At 35.4% G+C, this 20,799-nt stretch overlaps 1 pseudogene; it reads left to right on the forward strand.

The window, feature by feature from the left end:
- The first annotated feature begins 9,347 nt into the window (after positions 1 to 9,347).
- On the forward strand, positions 9,348 to 20,395 carry LOC122305076 (annotated as a pseudogene).
- The last annotated feature ends 404 nt before the right edge of the window (positions 20,396 to 20,799 follow it).

Genomic DNA, 20,799 nt, shown 5'->3' on the forward strand with positions numbered 1-20,799 from the left:
AGACTTAGTATGGATCCGAGTCTTGATTCCTTGTGTGCGCGCTTGTCATTAACTGAGAAGGAGGAAGAAGTTCTGAAGATTGAGGAGCATTCCTTGGGGGATGCTCTTGTTAGGGGTGAAAAATGTTTGCTATTCAAGTTGTAAACTTCCAAACATTTCAACAAGGAGACGTTGAAGGCTACTATGAAAAATGTTTGGTGCCCTATCCATGCATTAACCATCCGTAACTTACAACCCACATTATATTGCTGAGTGTTGAACCCAAGATTTCAAGTTTCATGTGTTTATAAATTTACACATGGATTTTGATGATAACAAATGAATTCAAAGAATAAAGGAGTTTCAAGCTAAAGTTGTTCACACAATGGAATCAAGCACATCAAAGAACCAAGCATGAGCAAGAAGGAAACAAGTTCACATTAAAGTCATAGAATAATGTTGTAAATCTCTTAAAATTTGAAATTAGGATTAATGCTCAAAATTAATATTTTATCATAAAACATTAAAATACATTTTCCACATGTGAGAGGTTTACCAAAAACATATTTTCTTAAAGACAAAATTTGTGATGCATGTCAATTTGGTAAACAAATAAAAACTTCTTTTAAAACTAAGAAACATATTTCCACTACTAGATCATTGCAACTGATACACATGGATATTTTTGGACCAAATAGAGTTGCAAGTCTAGGAGGAAAATATTATGCATTTGTTATTGTTGATGATTTCTCTAGATATACTTGAGTCATCTTTCTTGCTCATAAAGATGAGGCACATAATGCCTTTACCAAGTTATGCAAGAGAATTCAAAATGAAAAGGGGTATACTATTTCAAGTATCCGAAGTGATAGGGGAAAAGAGTTTGTTAATAAAAATATTGAAACATTTTGTGATGAAAACGGTTTTGTGCATAATTTTTCTACTCCTCCAACTCCTCAATAAAATGGGGTAGTAGAGAGAAAAAATAGATCTCTTCAAGAGATGGCAAGAACAATGCTCAATGAGAACAACTTGCCTAGTTATTTTTGGGCCGAAGCGGTAAGTACTGCATGTTATGTTATAAATAGAGTTATGCTAAGGTCTAAGGTAGATAAAACCCCCTATGAGCTTTGGAATGAGAAAAAGCCCAACATTGGTTACTTTCATGTATTTGGATGCAAATGTTTTATTTTGAATGACAGTGATAATTTAGGCAAATTTGATGCAAAATCTGATGAATGTATCTTTCTCGGGTATTCTACTAATAGTAAAACTTATAGAGTATTCAATAAAAAGACTTTGACTGTACAAGAATCTATGCATGTAATATTTGATGAATCTAATTCTTCACTCTCCAAGAAATCTATTGATGAAAAAACAGGAGGTATAAATAATACGGAAAATCTCAATCTCGATAAAGAGAAAACAATAGAGGAAGTTCAACATGGAGCCATCAGGAAAGATCATCAAAATTTAATACAAGATGCAATCAAACAGTGGAAATTTGTGAAAGATCATCCAGTAGAACAAATTTTGGGAGAACCTTCACAAGGTGTAAGTACTCGATCATCTCTTAGAAATATTTGCAATCATACTGCTTTTCTATCTCAAATTGAACCCAAAAATATTGATGACGCACTTCTTGATGAATCTTGGATTCTAGCTATGCAAGAAGAGTTGAATCAATTTGAAAGAAATGATGTTTGGACACTTGTTCCTAGACCCAAAAATCATACTATTATTGGAACAAAATGGGTTTTTAGAAACAAGAAAGATGAGTCCGGAGTCATTACTAGAAATAAGGCTCGACTGGTAGCCCAAGGTTTTAATCAAGAAGAAGGAATCAATTATGATTAGACATATGTACCTGTCGCAAGATTAGAAGCTATTCGAATGCTACTTGCATATACTTATTATAAAGATTTCAAACTTTTTCAAATGGATGTTAAAAGTGCTTTCTTAAATGGTTTTATAAATGAAGAGGTATATGTTGAGCAACCTCCAGGTTTTGAAAATCATATTTCCCCAAATCATGTTTTCAAACTCACAAAAGCACTATATGGACTTAAACAAACTCCTAGAGGTTGGTACGAAAGATTTAGTGGTTTATTGATTGAAAAATGTTTTTCAAGAGGAAAAATCGACACAACTCTTTTCATTAAATATGAAAATGATGATATTCTTTTGATTCATATTTATGTTGATGATATAATATTCGGTGCTACTAATGAAAATATGTGTCAAGTTTTTGCTAAGACTATGCAGGAAGAATTTGAGATGAGCATGATGGGAGAACTTACATTCTTTCTCAGATTGCAAATTAAGCAAGCAAAAAGTGAGACATTCATCAATCAATCAAAATATATTAAGGAATTACTGAAAAAGTTTGGGATGGAAAATGCTAAGGAAATTGGAACACCAATGAGCCCATCAACTAAACTTGATAAAGATGAATCCGATAAGCCAGTTGATTCGAAGATATATCGAGGTATGATTGGTAGCTTATTATATTTAACAGCCAGTAGACCAGATATTATGTTTAGTGTGTGCTTATGTGCATGCTTTCAATCATCTCCAAAAGAATCACATTTAATTGCAGTTAAGCGCATTCTTATATATCTTAGTGGTACAATTAACCTAGGGTTATGGTACCCTAAGCACACATCTTTCGATCTAATCAGCTACACAGATGCAGATTATGCTGGCTGTAAAATAGATCGAAAAAGCACTAGTGGAGCATGCCATTTCTTAGGTCATGCATTAGTTTCCTAGTTTAGTAAAAAATAAAATTCTGTTGCACTATCTACTGTTGAGGCAGAATATGTTGCTGCGGGTAGTTGTTGTGCTCAAGTTCTCTACATGAAGCAACAACTTGAAGATTTTAAACTCAAGTATAATCACATTCCAATCAAATGTGATAATACAAGTGCTATAAATCTTTCAAAGAACCCAATACAACATTCTAGAACTAAGCATATTGAAATAAGATATCATTTTCTTCGAAATCATGTGCAGAAAAGTGATATAGTACTAGAATTCACAAACACACACGATCAGTTAGCAGATATTTTCACAAAGTCTTTACCAGAAGATAGATTATGTATGATCAGAAGAAAAATAGGTATGATGCATGCTATGAATATCTCTTAAAAGATAGACTAGAGTCAATAAAAATAGAGATAGATTTTTTAATACTTTTACATAAACTTGAGATTCTTAGCCTCATGTTTGAGACGCTCATTCTCTTCATACAATATCATGTCATTCTTATCCATGGGAACCGGCAAGCGGAATGAAGAATCTAATAAAGATTTCAACTGTTTATTCTTCTACCAAATGATTCATTCCCTTGTGTGGGACTCTTGAACAATTCGTTGAAGTACAACAATTTGTTCTTTGAGCTTTTCAACTTCGTGATTTTTGGCTTGTAGCCGCTGAGAAAAAGCAACAATAGAGGAAGAGTAGCGAGTCCCAAGACTCACCAAGTCATAAATAGCATCAGAATCTGACTTATTAGTCAGATTATTATTTTCTTGCTGCAATATGGCACCAATGGCAGCTGCAGAAAGGACAGGAGGTTGAGATGCAGAATGCCTCATGGATGGATCTAGAGAAATGTTAGAAGAATGAGCCATTGAAAAAAGAATAGATTGCTTAAAACGAGAATGCTGAAGGAATGCAGATGAGTTATAGAGATGAGATGAAAACTTGATGCGGATTGGATGAACTTTAGGATTTATTTTATAGAGATATCATAAAGAATAAGACAAACTATTGTCTCTTCAAATCTTATTTAGTCAAAAGAAATACAAGATATGCTGGACACACATTATCAAAAGTTTTCTTACCAAGCCAGCGAGATTAACAGTAGATTGTCCCTATTTTTCTAGTAAACGATGAACCTCTGCTGTTATCTGCCGATGTTGACCTTGTATCTGAACCCTTTCTCGTTCCAGCTCCTCTATTTGTGGTTGCAGATCATGAGCATACTAATCTGCAAATTTTTTCAACTCTTGGTTTTCTTGCTTTAGCCTTTTATTCTCACTATCCTTATTAGCAAGTTTCTGTCGTAACTCAAATATTTGCATGTTAAGATGATCAATCTCACTCACCCTCGCCATTAACCTCCGAGACATGATCGTCACAGAGGCAGCATATTGACTACTAAGCATTCTTGATTCTGCAATAATCTCAGAATCAGCCTTACTAGAAAAACGGTTCACTGCTCCTATCATGGTATTGAAGGCCTCAGGAGAGAAGATTGATGATTGATATGTTAAGGGTTCCTGATTCAAGTCTGGAACATTAGTGGAAGAGAATTGCTCAGCCATTCTATCGTTGTGGAAAAACAGAACTCAGGTTAAGAAGCGATTATTTTTTTGGCATCCGATAGATGAAAATGATCATTTTTTTTATAGCAACTCAGACCCTTCAATCACGTTTGTCAACAACATCAGGCGATTGTTTAAATCTCCAGCTGTACTAAATTCATAGACTTAGGCCTCGAGACTTTGCAACATTTGTCGGGTCATGGACGGCTCCTTTTTTCAACTATCTACAGTGACTATTAAACACATCATTTTCTTCAGTCAATTTACTTGCTGCCGATCCTTTTTAATGATGCCAAAAGGGGGAGAAGTTTTAGACTAGAACATTAACATTGTTTAAATTACTAAACTTGTTATATATGTTTGGAATTATATTTATATTTTTGCTTGAAAAACTAACGCATATTTTCAGGGGGAGCTTAAGTATTAATACAGGTTTCAGTTCTATCAAGTATTTGTCATCATCAAAAAGGGGGAGATTGTTGAACCCAAGGTTTCAAGTTTCATGTGTTTATAAATCTACACATGGATTTTGATGATAACAAATGAATTCAAAGAATAAAGGAGTTTCAAGCTAAAGTTGTTCACACAATGGAATCAAGCACATCAAAAAACCAAGCATGAGCAAGAAGGAAACAAGTTCACATTAAAGTCATAGAATAATGTTGTAAATCTCTTAAAATTCAAAATCAGGATTAATGCTCAAAATTAATATTTTATCATAAAACATTAAAATACATTTTCTACATGTGCATGAATTTTTTTGAAAATTAAATTTGAAAATTTTGAAAGATGATTGATTGTCATCTTTTGCATATGCATACCTTGATTAAAGGGTTGAACTTTGAAAATATTAAAGATGATTGATTGTCATCTTTCACATGTGCATGTTTTATTTGAATATTTTCAAAAGTGATTAATGCTTTTTTAGACTTATACAAAAGGTAAATGATTTTGTTTGAAAAATTTGAAAAGTAAAGTGTGCTCATTTTGTCATATGCAAAAAGTAAAAGATTAGGTTTGAATTTTTTTGAAAAGGAAAGTGTGCTCCTTTTGTCATATGTAAAAAGTAAAAGATTAGGTTTGAATTTTTTGAAAATGAAAGTGTGCTCATTTTGTCATATGCCAAAAGTAAAAGATTAGGTTTGATTTTTTAAAAAAAATGAATGATGTTGTCTTTGACAATTGAAAAAGAAGAACCTTTTATTTGAATTTTTTTGAAAAAGTGAATGATGTTGTCTTTGACATGTGAATCTTTTTAAATTTGAATATGAAGTCTCATATGCCTATAAATAGATCATTTGAGAGTTTCACATTTACAACACCAAGAGCATACAACATTCATTCAAAACTTTCATTCTCTTTTCTCTAAGCATTGAACCTTAATCTTTGTTCATTTTGAGAGACATAGTTTGCGCTGTATTGTTCTTACTTCACTCATTGAGGAGTGTTTTCTGATAACCTACCCACTATCAATTTTTGTATCAGAAAAAGGGTGTGTATAACCCTTGTGCTTGTAGAAAGTATTCTACATGGGGAATAGTTGAATCACCACGTGTAAGGTGATTGCAAGTGTAGAGGGTGCTCTACACGGATCCTTTGTAGCAGTGTTGTTCAAAGGTGTAATAGATTTCTATCTCCACCTGAAGGAGGTTGAATAATGATTTTGGGAATTCTCAAGGGGTAGCTTGAGGCGAGGACGTAGGCAGTGGGGCTGAATCTCGTTAACATACTGAGTTTGCTTCTCTCTTACCCTTACTCTTTATATTTATTGCTATTTCATATTTTGTTTATATTTTATATTATATATTTGATTTATAATTGTTATTTTTTTTAATATAACTCAATTCACCTCCCCTCTTGTATTAGTCATCTGGGCAACACTGAGTTTGAAGATATGGAAGATAAAGACCGTGTTAAACATGATGGCCCTTGGAGGTTTGATAAGCAACTTGTTCTAACAAGTGAACTGGATGTATTGAAACAAAACCACCAAATTCATCTTACTGAGGCTCTGTTTTGGGTTCGTATACATGACCTACTAATTATGGCACAGAATGATACAATGGGAAACATCATTGGGAAGGCTATAGGCAAGGTTGTGGCACTTGATTTAGAACCTGATGAGATGGCATAGATGTGTCAAAGCTTATTTTACGTGGAAAGAAGGTCTGTGTGGGTTCATCTCAGCCCGTCTGAATGTATTTCACATACATACATCTACCTAATCTACAAAGCTTATGATAGGGTGTAATGACCCTTTCTTGAAGTAGTTATGCTAAAGCTTGGTTTCCATGAGAGATTAATCAACCTTGTTATGAAATGTGTTCAGAGTGCCTCTTTTTCAGTTCTTATCAATGGAGCTCTATCTGGACATATTATTCCTTTTAGAGGATTGAGACAAGGAGATCTCATTTCTCCTTATCTATTCCTACTGTATACAGAAGGTTTAATTAGTTTACTGAGGAAAGCAGCAAATTCAAACTCTATCCCTGGTATAAGGGTCTGTCGAGCGACCCCAAGCTTAAATCATCCACTGTTTGCAGATGACAACCTCATTTTTTGTACTGCTACTATTGAGACTAGTTGCAGATTACTTAATCTACTTAAATGCTATGGGGATGCTTTAGGTCAATTGATTAATCGAGACAAGACTGTAATGGTGTTTAGCAAAAATATTGAGGCTACTAAAAAGAGAGATATTATGGAACTATGGGGTAATTCACAAACTCAGCACTATGATAAATACTTAGGTTTGCCACCTTTGATTGGTAAATCAAAGTTGACTGCATTTGCTAAGATTAAGCATAAAGTATGGTTGAAATTACAAGGTTGGAAAGGCAATATATTTCTCAAGGGGGAAGGGAGGTGTTGCTCAAAGCAGTGGCTTTAGCTATTCCATCTTATGCCATGTCTTGTTTCAAACTTCCTCATAAGTTATGTGTTGATCTTGAAGGAATAATGGCAAGCTATTGGTGGGGATAGAAGAAGGAATAAAGAAAGAACCATTGGGTTAGCTAGCATAATATGTGTAAGCCTAAAACTGTAGGAGGTTAGGGTTTCAAAGATTTCGAAACATTCAATATGGCTATGCTAGCCAAATAGAGTTGGAGGCTGCTGCAATACACAGATAGTTTATTCTATAAGATTTACAGTGCTAGATATTTTCCCAATTCTAATCTATTTGAGGCCCCTCTTGGTAATTCACCCTCTTTTGCATGGAGAGGGATATGGGAGGCTAAGAATCTATTGATTAAAGGAGGGAGATGGAGTGTGGGTAATGGTAGCAGTATTCACATTCTCAAAGACCCTTGGATTCTTGGTTTTCGTGAGCTAAGTCAAGAAGTTTCTGTTATCTGTAACCAACACAGAAATGCACAGGCTGAATTGGATGATCAAGTCTCTTCTTTACTTGATTGCAATACACATTGGTGGAATATCTCTAAGGTTAGGGCTCTCTTCAATCCAAAAATTGCTGAGGCGGTATTGAGGATTCATCCCAGTTTTACCAATGAACTTGATAAATGGATTTGGGAGCATGAAAGGAGTGAAGTTTTTTCTGTTCGAAGTGCATATAGATTTTTCACGGGATTGGTCACCATTAATACAGGGGAGACATCAATGAGGTCTCAAGAAAGAAGTTTTGGAAAGCTATGTGGAAACTGAAAGTTCCCCACAAAGTCAGAATGTTTGCAAGGAGGGCATGTAAAGAAATTCTTCCTACAAAATCTAATCTGGTCATGAAACGGGTCTTGATGGAGGCCTTTTGTTATTTCTGTGATAATTAAATGGAAGATGTAGCCCATGCACTCATCTTTTGTCCAGCTATACATCAATATTGGGTGAACAAATTTGTTGTATTGCAAAAAGTGGATTCATTCAGATCTTTTATGCTAACTGCTATGGAGATTTATTCTAAAGAGTCTGCTGAATGTTTAACAGATTTTCTTCTTATGGCATGGGGGTTTTGGTATAGAAGGAATAAGATGATTCATGAAAGTGTAAAGTTACCTCCTCAACAAATTATAAGCTATGCTCTCTCCTTGAAAGGTTTTCTGCCTACAGGTTCTCAGCAGCAGGTAATGGTCAAGAATCTGAATTATAAGTGGACTCCACCAGATTGGTTTGAGCTGAATAATGTAGATGAGACACTTTTCTTTGATTACAATAAAACTGGAATTGGAGCTATTTTGCACAATGATTGTAGTGAGGTGGTTATGATCCTTAGCAAAGTTGAAGAGGAATTCTTGGAACTAGAAAATATGGAGGCTGTGGCAGTTTTGAAAGGTCTCCAATTCTGTTTTCAGACTGACATTCATAATCTTCTAATTAAAAGTGATTGTTTACACTTCGTAGAGGAGATCAACAGTGTTGACTCACCTTGCTCCTCTAGGAGAAATGTGATCACTGAAATTAGAAGACTTATGCTCAGATTTATGTACTGTGAGTTCCAACAAGGCTTCCGTATGGTTAATGTAGTTGCTCATCACCTAGCAAAACATGCTTGTCAATTCTATTTCTGATGTGGAGCATGGAGTACCTTACTTTATTGATAATATTGTTTACATACTCTTTCTTGTAAGTTGCCTTTGTGCCTATTTGCAATGAAGTTCCTTTTTCTTAAAAATTAAAAAAAAAAAAAAATTTAACATCTTTAAACATAGAAAAAACAAAAAGTCACTTCCTCAACAGAATAAAAAACAAAACACAAGTATCCATGACTTTGGGACACGCACCAGTCTCGGTCCCTAACCATTTTCTATCATGAAAAATTGTTATTTCTTGCGTCAATCTTCCAGTTGAACTGTCTCTATCCCGGGCTGGTCGGCAAGATTGATTACATTTTAATATTTTATGAAGTCCAGCCATTTCATATGAATAAAATATATTACACAGGATTGATTACACGCCATGGCCACGTTAGATTTAGAAACTTGAGGCCGAAGCAACGTCTTTCGTCATGGCCACGTCAGATTTAGAAACTTGAGGCCGAAGCAACGTCTTTCGTACTCATGCCTAGTCACGAAATGGTACCGTAACCACTAACCAGGGGGTTGCAATCAAAGACCGAAGTGCCGACAATAAACAATTCCATTTATATATATCTGCCAGATTCCAGTTAGCAAAATAGCAACAGTAGTGCTACTTGATCTTGAAGGTAAAAGATATCAATCGAGCCTTTGAACTTCTCAAGGTATATTTTTTCTTCGTGTTTGACTTTCTAATCGTCTTTGCCATATGCCAAAGCTATATATTGTTTTTCGTGTTTTTTTCCTTATTTTCTCATCGATTTGATGATCTGTTAGTTTGAGTTCTTAATTTGTTGTTTATATGTATGTTAATGGCTCTTTTGTTCCGAGTCTTATATATATATATATAACCATCGATCTGCTTGAAAACCTCGTTACGTAGCTAGCTAGCTCAGTACTTCACTGTGTGGAGCTGCATCTAAATCTTTTCTCGCTGCATGCAAACATTGGTCCAAAAACAAAATTAGTTAGTTAGTATATATATATATGTATATATAACCATCGATCTGCTTGAAAACCTCGTTACGTAGCTAGCTAGCTCAGTACTTCACTGTGTGGAGCTGCATCTAAATCTTTTCTTGCTGCATGCAAACATTGGATTAAAAACAAAACTAGTTAGTTAGTACCTACATACATACATACATATATATATATATATATATATATATATATATATATATATATATATAGCACCGTTAGGGTTTCAAACAATGAAAACCTTAATTATCTCTATTAGAATTAAGGCTGCCTGTTTGTAAGAAGAAGTTATAAGTAGCATCATTTTTGTCAAGAACACGTACAATGATCTCTTGCTTGTTTTGCAGTTACTTTGTCTGGCACTTGAATGGTGAATATTAGACCTTGTTCAAGAAACACTATGATTAAAAACAAGTCAGATCTCACAATGAAAGTGGATGTGATGGTGGATCCTGGCAATTTTCTATCAAAGGCGAGTGTGCCTGAAATCCCAGCTGGGGAGCACAGGTATATCTGCTATGTAGATTTTGGTATTGAAACCAATATCAACCGCAACGTCCAAGTGCTTGCTTACTTCGACGGTGCCCAGGCAAAGGACAAGAAACCTATTCCAACATCCGAGATAAGGGACAATAAGGGTATTGAACTGACGTACATGAACGGAAAGGTCGACTATCATTGTGTCAAGGGAAATATGATTGAGATGAATGGGTACGCGCATGACTCGTAGATCGGCGATATATCGATGCTTCCTCTTGAACAATTTAGTTATTAATTTCCTTGATGATCTTTTGCTGATCATCATCAACATGTTCAGCAAAGGATCACCATGTGTTAATATAATTCTTTTTGTTATTATTTGCTTTTATTAGGGTAATCATCCTGATGAAACGCGCAGCCAGAAAAATCAGGTCAATATTGTGGAAATTGGAAGATCATAAAGAACTGAAAAGCGTTAACGAGAACAACCGCATCTTGCAGCCTGATGGAATGAATAATATTGCTCACGGAGACGGCTTGGGTACTCTTGAACCAACTAGAGCTGGACCCGTTGGATGAAGGACATGTGTGACTGTGTCTCACGTGTTTTATTATATAGAACACGCGTCCCTCATCCAACGGGTCCTTCTTGACTCAAATATCCAATATATATATATATATATATATATATGTATATGCATATTACCCTCATATGTATGATTGTGTGCTTGTCTCGCTTCTTAATTTCACCCCACATATATATATATATATATATATATATACACACTTCTTAATAATTTGTACAATTTAATTACCCTTTAATATTGCATGTTGTAATACTTTTTTTTTTTTTTTTTTTAATTTTGGTTGTATATATGTACTTCTTCAATATTTTGGTTTTTGGTTGGATATATTGTCAATCAAATTATCAAACTGATCTCTTCTAGCTTTCCTCCCTTTATCATCTTTCCTTTGATAATGAAAAAATTACTTACCAGTTTGCACACTCAATATATTAGAGCAAGTTATCAATACTCCACACATGAGATTGCAGATCGATATTGGACGTACGTAGTTTCTTTGAATTTGTAATTTATTTATTAATTGTGAATGATGAAGGAAAACTTAAAGGTGTTTTCCCTAATTTAATATAGATCAACTATAGGTAATTACCATTATGAAAGGAAACATCAATATATATCATGAAAGAATATTAATTAAGATCAGATCCCATGAATATCATGAAATATTTGTGGTTTATAACATTAATTTCACCCTATATTAATGACTGTATCTTTCGCCTCCAGCACCGCGCTCGGTATTAGAAAGAAATTCAAATTTCCGTGAAAATTCTAAGGTAGCTAGCCCAGGTGACACTCTCCAAGAGAGGCTCAAACCGTCATGTTTGGATCTATATTTTAAAATAACTAATAAATGATATAATTGGTGTCTTATTGAAATCTTTATAAAGAGTAAGAATTTCTCCTTCACAAATAATATAAAATATTTTCATACACAATTTAATCTATCCTTTTTACTCAGTGTGAGCTATCGGTACTGCAATTCTGCAAGTGGTTAGGGGAGGTTTTCGCCAACTTAGATATTTAATTTAATTAATAATTTTATTTTATTTTCTCTCACATATTTTGTTTAGAATGACATTTATTACATTAATTTACCTTTTTTATTGGTCGGTAAACTTATTTATATAAACAAAATAATTTGTTAGAAGGAAGAAAAGACCAAATAATTAATTTGCTATGATCAAATAATCAGCCCACTTGTGATGGATCCAGTCCATATCTTTAACCATTAGTGGTCCAGTGAGTCCCTACCCATAAATTAAAAATACCAAGTTGTGAAATTACACCTGGTGCCCCCGTTGACCTCGCGAAATTTCCCAGAACATGCAGGTCGTCCTCCATTTTCTTCTTACGGCGTTCTGAGAATCATCCAGGAAATTGCTGAGGGGACTCAGTCGCTTCTAGCTATGTATATATATATATATATATATATATATAAGAAAAAGGACAAGGATTAACAAGCTGCATTCTGAGGTTGTTTTGTTCCATCTTCGGCCTACTTTCTCTCTTGTAGCAGAAGGATCATCGGGTCATCATGTGTCAGCTATCGTACGTGTCTGATGTTTGCAAGTTCTTGCCTAAGGTTTGCTGGCTAGCTTCTGTAATATTTCTTTTTGGCTTTAAATCCCTTTATTCATTTGGAAATAAATAATTTTTCTTTTATTTTTTTGGATGATCACAGGTTTGTTTTGCATGGGAAGGTGGATGAATTAATATTGGTGTCGACGATGCTGATAAAGGCCAGGCAATAATTGCCGGAGACTGATCACATGAGTTGCACAGAACATTGGTCAAGTGTCGAATCCATGCATGCAAAACAAGGTTAAGCCTAATTATTTATCATAATATTAATGATATATTAATTATGGTTATGCACCCATCATGCATGTTTCTCTTCCTTTTGTCTATCTTTTACGGGACAGGGCCTGACTTCATAATTAATTTAGAAAATTTTCATTTGGGCCGATTTATTTCATTAGCATATATAAATTGTAATTTTATTCATGTTTAGAGCAAAGAAAAATGTTTATTCCATTAGAATAATTGTAAAAAAAAATTATAAATTAATATGCCTTGATCTATTTCATAGTAAAATTATTTTACAATTATATTAATATTTTTACGTTTGTAATTGTTTTTATAATTTTATTTGTTCCAGTTAACATTTCTCGATTTGCCTCAAGAAAGAAATGAATATTTGCTTAACAAAGAAAAGTAGATATGTTTTATGGCAAAAAACATTTGGATGCGTGCATGTATTTTTCTCTTTAGTTACGTGCAAAAAACAAAAGAAAAAAAAGGAAACGAAGAGGATCGCTTGATGAACGTGAAATTAGCTTAAAGAAGAAGCTAAGGTGGAGCATTCGGTTACTGATCGGAAACTGATACTCACTCCGGTGAACTCCTTCGATCGGCAGAGTAAGCTCTCTCTCTCTCTCTCTCTTTCTCTCTCTTTCTTCCCGATCGTATTTATATCTTTGCTAATTTGCACCTTCTGATTTTCTTGCCTTATAAGCTCATGATGAAGATTCTAATTCCGTATGTTTTTAGGATGCTATTTCATTTGTTTCCTGTATGTTTTTGCTACGGCTTTTAGTTGTTTTTATGTTGGTCATGATCGATCACAAAGTACTTTAATTAGCTAATTCTATCCCAACTATTAATAAATCTAATTAGATTTGCGAATAAAAAACACCCATTTAGATTGCAACGTACACGATCAAACCTCAATTCAAAGATTAATATCATTAATTTTTTTTTTGGGTGATTAAAAGATTAAACATATTATACATATCAGAAACATATATATTTCGAGTACGTACTTAGACCTTCAATCAACGTCATAAGGATTTCACAACCCTTAAATCCAGATTTATCATTGAATATTGGTAATATATACCAGAATCATATACGTACCACTGATCATCGATGTGTAATTGACTGAATCATGCCTGCCTCTTTGTAATATTTCATAGGTCATTGCTAAAGGCTCATGACTAATATCTTTTTTGGAAGTATGAAACTAATTGCTAGATGAATCTTCATCTTTTGTTTCTGATTTCAGTTTTCGTATTCAAGTATGATATAATTATTATTAAATTTTTTATAAATAGTAGTGAATTGAGACGGTAAAATGTATTTTGTGTAGTCTACGTAAAATAAGTTTAGATGTGTTTAGATGTTATAATGAGTTTAGATGTATAGTTTATAAAAAGTTGAAAAAAGATTGTGCATGGGTCCCGCATGTAATTAAGAGATGTTAAGTTGAAAAAAATTGTGTATTTAAATATTAGATTATGCTTAATTTCTTCCCAACAATAAAATAATAATTAATAAGGAGAGCAAGTGGAAAATATGAGGTCAAGAAATCAACGTTCAAAGTCAATCGAAGACCTTCTAGATGATCAGATAGTAGGGTAAAACACTTGTAAAACCATCAGTCCTTTTTTTGGCTTAATTCATCTAAATGTTCATCTTATAATTGCATCCCATCATCATGAGTTGTTTCTAGCCAAAGTTAGTCTAAAATGTAATTGACTTGACTTTTGGATTGGGTCGGCAAGAGAGTTTTCCATTATCCATATATCAATCAAAATAATAATAAAATTATTTTTAATTCTTTTTTCCATATTTTGTTGACCCTTTTAAACACACTTACCTTAAAGAGGAAGCTAACTTCTCTGGCGAACTCCTTTGATCGGCAGAGTAAGCTCTCTCACTTTCTTCCCGATCGTATTTATATCTTTGCTAATTTGCGCCTTCTGATTTTCTTGCCTTCTAAGCTCATGAAGGATTCTATTAATTCCATATGTTTCTAGGATGCTATTTCATTAATTTGTTCCCCTTTGCTACAGCTTTTAGTTGTTTTTATATATTTTGGTCATGATCGATCAGAAAGTACTTTAATTAGCTAATTTCTCTTTGCTAATGATCTCGCGTGCAGTTACTTTTTGGCAATCCAATGGGGGTCGGACTTTGGTCCAGAAATACAATGATTAAAAACATGTCCGATGTCCCAATGAAAGTGGATGTCATGGTGGATCCTGGCCAGTTTTTATCAGAGTTGAGTCCAGGTGAAATCCCAGCTGGTGAGCACAGGTATATCTGCTACGCGGATACAGGCATTGAATACAATCGTGACCGTGGCTTTGAAGTGCACGTTTACTTTGAGGGTGACCTGAAAAAGATCATAGCGCCACCCGATATAAGGGATAATGCGATAATTGAATTGAACTACCGGAACGGAACTGTCACCGCCTGTCATATTAAGGGAAATATGATTGCGATGAACGGGTACGTACGTACATTAATCATTTAATCCTAGACCACAGCACGTACGTAGTTCTTTTGTTGCATGTGTTAATCAATATATAGTTTTCTTTTTCTTTCTTTCCACTGTTTACATATATATATATATATGCTTTATTATGTTTCGACAGGGCTGTTATCGTCATGAAAAGCACAGCGAAAAAGCTGATCAAGTCATTCTGGAAATCGGATCGAAGATCATCGATGACAGAAAAATGAAATTTGATCTAATTAGCGTAAGGTTGCTTGCATACTTTCTTCTTTTATATTACTTAATTGGTATGTTGAACATCACGATCAGGATTTTTCTTGAGAATAAAATGTGAAGCCCAAAACTGATTCAGAAATAGATTTCTTCTGTCTTTTAGTGTGTGTAGGTAGTGGGCCCAACCCGTGTGGCAGCCCACTAGCCCCTTAACCCATGGGAACGGCTCCGTTTTTGTGTCAGGGTGAGAAAACCCTAAAATCCTTCATCTTCTTCCCTCTTTCTCCTACGCCGCACCACCCCCAACCTCTTATCTTCTATTTTTTTCTAATTTCTTGCAACCCCTGAGCCCACGCGCCGCTCACGCCACCATAATCTCGCCGGCCGCACTTCTTCTACTTCATTCTGTCTAGCCCCTCTCTCGCAGACATCCTTGCACAGTGACCCCCCCCCCCCTCCCCTTTGATTTTCTCTCTGGCACACTCTCCTTCACTCTCTGTTTGTCATCGATCGAGCTGGCTGCGGCTGCCATCCACCATGCCTTGACCCAACACCTCATCGGTAAGAATCTACCAGCCCCCTCCTCTGAAAGTTTCTCTATCTCTCTCTCTCTCTCTCTCTCTCTCTCTCTCTCTCTCTCTCTCTGCAACCTGTGTGCGTTGTCATTAGTGTCGTCGCGTGTGATGCTCAACTTCCTTCACCATCCCGCACTTCCACTCGCAACCTAGGTTGCATCCATCGTGCCTTGGCTTCACAGCCTATAAATGAGCCGGATCTCCACCCTTCGAAACCCATCCCAAGCCACTCTGGCTCTCAATCCCATCCTCCATCACCGATCCCTCAAGGTTTCCCTCTCTAGTTCTCTTTTTGTGAATTAGGAAAATTTATCCCTGCGCACCGCCGTAGACCACCCCTTCTAGCAGCCACCCAAACCCTCTCCCTCTGCCAGACCCCTTCCCCTTTTGTATCCACCCAACTTTAGTTTGGATCCTCCTTTAGTGTTCTGCGCCGCCGCCTACCACCACCCTTCGCCACTCAACGAAGGCTGTTAAAGCATCCCCACTCATTTCCAATACCCACTTGGCCTCTCCCCTCTAAGATCTTCCCCAATATCAAAACCAAATCTCTTTGGGTTTCAATCCACCGCCAACCACCAGTAGCCAAATCTCTTAGACTGACCCTTGGAATACTAATACTAGAAGATTGTGTTTTATTTGCAGTCCGGTTGTGTTTGGTTAAGTGGCCGAGGGCCTGTGGAGCATTGGGATAAAATCTGTAGTTGGTGATGGATTTTTGACCAAGGGTCGAGTGAAGCATTGGGAATTGCATGTAATTGTGAAAATCTATAACTGTGAAATTTGTACTGTTATATTGTGGTTGTTGCCGTACTTTGCTATGCCTTATCATCCAATAATTGCTTGTTACATAATTGCATTTTATTTTATTGCATCTCATTAAATTGTATGAATTGTGCTCTGTTTTGTGGATGTGCATATCATGACCCCAAACCGAGATAAGGTATTATTTCAGTGGAGTTCCTCTGGTCACTCAAGAGCATATAAAACTGAATGACGTTTCCTGAGTTGTCGTTGAGTGAAAATAGGATTGGCCAAGATGATAACGCTCTTGGTATGATTCCGTGGCCCCTCTACTGGCGGGGGCTAGAGGATGACAGGTTACGTATATTTAGACACAGAGCTGGGCATTGCTCGTTACGAAATCATATGCATGGTTGTTACTCGTGGTGTGACTAAGGGAGTCAGAATGTGCAGATGGTCCCTAGAGTAGACCATGGTGCACACCGTAATAAATGAATGTTACCTATGTAATGTGGATTTTTTGTGTGCATGGCATTTTCTGTAAACTGTTGAGAAGAATATTGGTTTTGTGCACTGTTAAAAGATCTTATTTTTCAAATGCTATGATATGTTCACTTTTTTTGTGTTGTATTTTTTATGTCATTCTATTGGCTTGACTTGTTGAGATTGCAAAATCTAATTGTGGTGTCCCCACCTATAGTTCCACTCTACAGAATCATGGACTTTTAATGCAGAGGACTGTCATGAGTTTGGAGGACTGATCCCACCTAAGGAGTGAAGACTTGAAGATGTCTATCACTTTTCTTTTATCTAGTAAGATGACTTTAATGACTATGGATTATTTTCTCTATTGGGATTGTAATTTGAATTTTTGGTACTATTAGCGGTTTAGACTACCCTTTTTATTTTTTCGCTATGTTTATAATACACACTTATATATTGCGTGCTTGTACATACTTACTTTCACAATGTGCTTGGGGCATGTGACTTATAAGCTACCAAAACCCCGACATCGCGACTTCTACCACATCACATGTGGGGGCTCGAGGGCACCACATATATAAAAAAGGAAGGGATTTCCATGCTTTATTCTCACCAATATTATTGCCATGATATGCAAGCTAGCTAGATCTCTTATACCTAGCTAGCCAATATATATACAAAGGTTTGCCTTATAATGTCCACAATATTTTGTTCACATGGAATGCAGTTTCTTTGAATTATTAATATTTTTTATGGGACGAAGGAAAAAGAATATGTTACGAAGTATAAATTATTAAGGAAAAATCTAGTTGTAAGTAATTATGTACACCAATATGCGCATCATCTAACTTAATTGGTCAGAAAATTAGATTTTAATAAAAATGATGTCAATTTGAATTTTGAATATGAAGGCAGTAGTGTTGGTATGCAAATCGGTACGTAATTTCACTTGTATATAACAAAACTCAATTATTAATTTTATTTTTGATATAAATAGTGATTTCACATTATTGAATTGACAGAAAAAAATAGATTTAATTATTTATATTTACCGGTAAATATTTGAGGCGTAAATGCATGCAACTATAAGCATGCACATACACTTCTTAATTTTTACAATTTAATTCCCTTCATTGTTGCATGTTGTAATACTTTTTTTTTTCTTTTTCATGGTTTTGTATATATATATACTTATTCAATATTGGTTTTTGTTTGGATATATATCAATCAAATTATCAAACTGATCTCTTCTAGCTTTCCATCCTTTATCACTTCACTAGATCATATATATTATGATCTACATTCTAATTAAAACATTTTTTGATCAACATTGATCTTCTTGTATTTATCATATTCCCTTTGATAATGAAAAAACTACTTGGCAGTTTGACACTCAATATATTATAGCAAGTTAATTAGCAGTACTAGGTAATTACCTTTACGAAAGGAAACATCAATAAATATGTCATGAAAGATTAATCAAGATCAGACAATTATATCATGAAGTATTTGTGGATTATAACATTAATTACTCCCTATATATATTCAGAAATGCTTAATACAATCGCTTGCCTCAAGTGCCGTGCAAACGGCTGCTAAGTTGGCAAAAAAATAAAATGTAGCGTTTTGGTTTTTGTGAGTTTTTATTTGTTCCGCTGCCCAGACTCTAGAACGTGAAGGAAAATAAAGAAGACTCAAGAACGTGAAGGAAAATAAAGAAGACTCCAGAACGTGAAGGAAAATAAAGAAGACCCTTTGTTCCGAACGTAGATGCCTTGTACGTAGTCAGGGATTTTGCCTGAAACCCGTAACGAGTGCCGACGAGATGCTCTTTTACTGGAGCGAAATTACCAGAAATTTGAACTTCTGGATCGGCGGTTTTGGGAAGTGGGTGTTGATGCTCATGCGAGATTAAAGAAGACTCCATTACATTGATGGCCATGGCTGTAGTTTTCTGTAACAGGTTCCATTGGAAGGGAAAAGACTGGGGTTAGGGTTCGAGGTTGCTTTGCTTATAGAGAAATGGAGGGTTGGGACCCCAACACCAAATCTACACTGACCCAAATCCCTTTTCTGACTACGGGCCAAGGGACGGAGCGGCATGGACGCAGAGGCTGAAGGAGGAGTACAAGGCTTTGATCGCCTACACCCAGATGAATGATTGGTTTCGGATCTCCACGACCAATCCCAAGGGGACTTGTTGGACCGGCAAATGTTGGTACGTTCACAACCCCCTCCACTGCCCCCGAGCTCGAGCTCGAGCTCCCCCAGCTCGACGGCAAGACCCAAAAGATTTATAGAGGGAGGAAGATTTGCTTGACCGTGCATTTCAAGCCGCTTTGGGTAAAGAACTGTCCTGGGTTTGGCATAGCGCATGCACTCTGCTTGGGTCTTGCACCGTGGCTTGCTGCAGAGGTTCCCGTTCTTGTGGATTCTAGTATGATTAAGCACAAGGATGATGCAACCTCATCCAGTGAAACTTTAGTCATCTTGTGCAAAAATATTGAGAGCTATAGATCTAAACATTGAGTTCAAAAGTTCTTATAGCTTTTATAGCTTTCTCATTTAATGAAAATAATCATTGAGGCATAATATGCCATTAAGAGGATTTGCCCTATGGTGTGCAATTTATTACCATGTATTACAATCTGTCACCGTGCACACATCGAAGGCACGGTGACGAACATCTTCGAGTTTGCTTCAAAGAAGCTATGTGAATACTTGTCTTTATGCAGTCTCCCTCCTTCCAATGAATGTGGGATAATGAGAGAAATTATCTAGGTTTATTACTCATGAACTCTTCTTCAATTGGTTGTGGGGATTTTGTTATACTGTAGAAGACCCACATGAAAATACCCACCAAAAATGGAGACCCACGGTCCCAGAATCCCAAAGCGGAACTCTGTTTCAGAGCTTCTATGCTACTAAAACGATGGAAGCAGCTCAAACGAGCACGACGATGGACGATGGAGAAACAGACGACCAACACAAGGCACAAGAGAACCAGAAAGCAAGACGAACTCAAACTGTTTTTGAGTTTATTTTCCTTCTTATTTCGCGCCTTTCATCTTTCTTTTTTTTCTTCTTTTTTTTTTCTTAAATAAACCAATGTGGCATCAACAATTGCGCCTCGACTGTATAACACGACTGTATATGGCAGAGCTAATATATATATTAATGACTGAAATCTTTTGCCTCCAAATTTAGTTGTAAAATTTTAGTCGCAAAAGTATGTTTTTCTTGTAGTGACGTACAATATACTTTTGCCAGAATTAATAAAAGAAAAAAAATCTTCTTACAAATAGAGTTCATGCACCGATATTGATATATAAGACATATGTTTAATAAAACAATGTGAATTGGAAACAAAAATAATTTTCAAAAGATAGAAGATTTTCCATTTTTCTCAAAAATTATTTTATATTTTTTTTAAATAAAGAAGATTATTGGTGTGAATTGGTGTATACACTTACTTATACCTAATAAAACTCATTAAAAAAATTGGAATATTTCAAAACCGCGTAGGCATATCATTATAATATACAGCACAGTCAGCAGTACTCCTCTACAACTTGCAGGAGGGAAACATATATATATATATATATA

Source organism: Carya illinoinensis, chromosome 3, assembly GCF_018687715.1.
Source record: "Carya illinoinensis cultivar Pawnee chromosome 3, C.illinoinensisPawnee_v1, whole genome shotgun sequence".
NCBI lineage: Eukaryota > Viridiplantae > Streptophyta > Magnoliopsida > Fagales > Juglandaceae > Carya > Carya illinoinensis.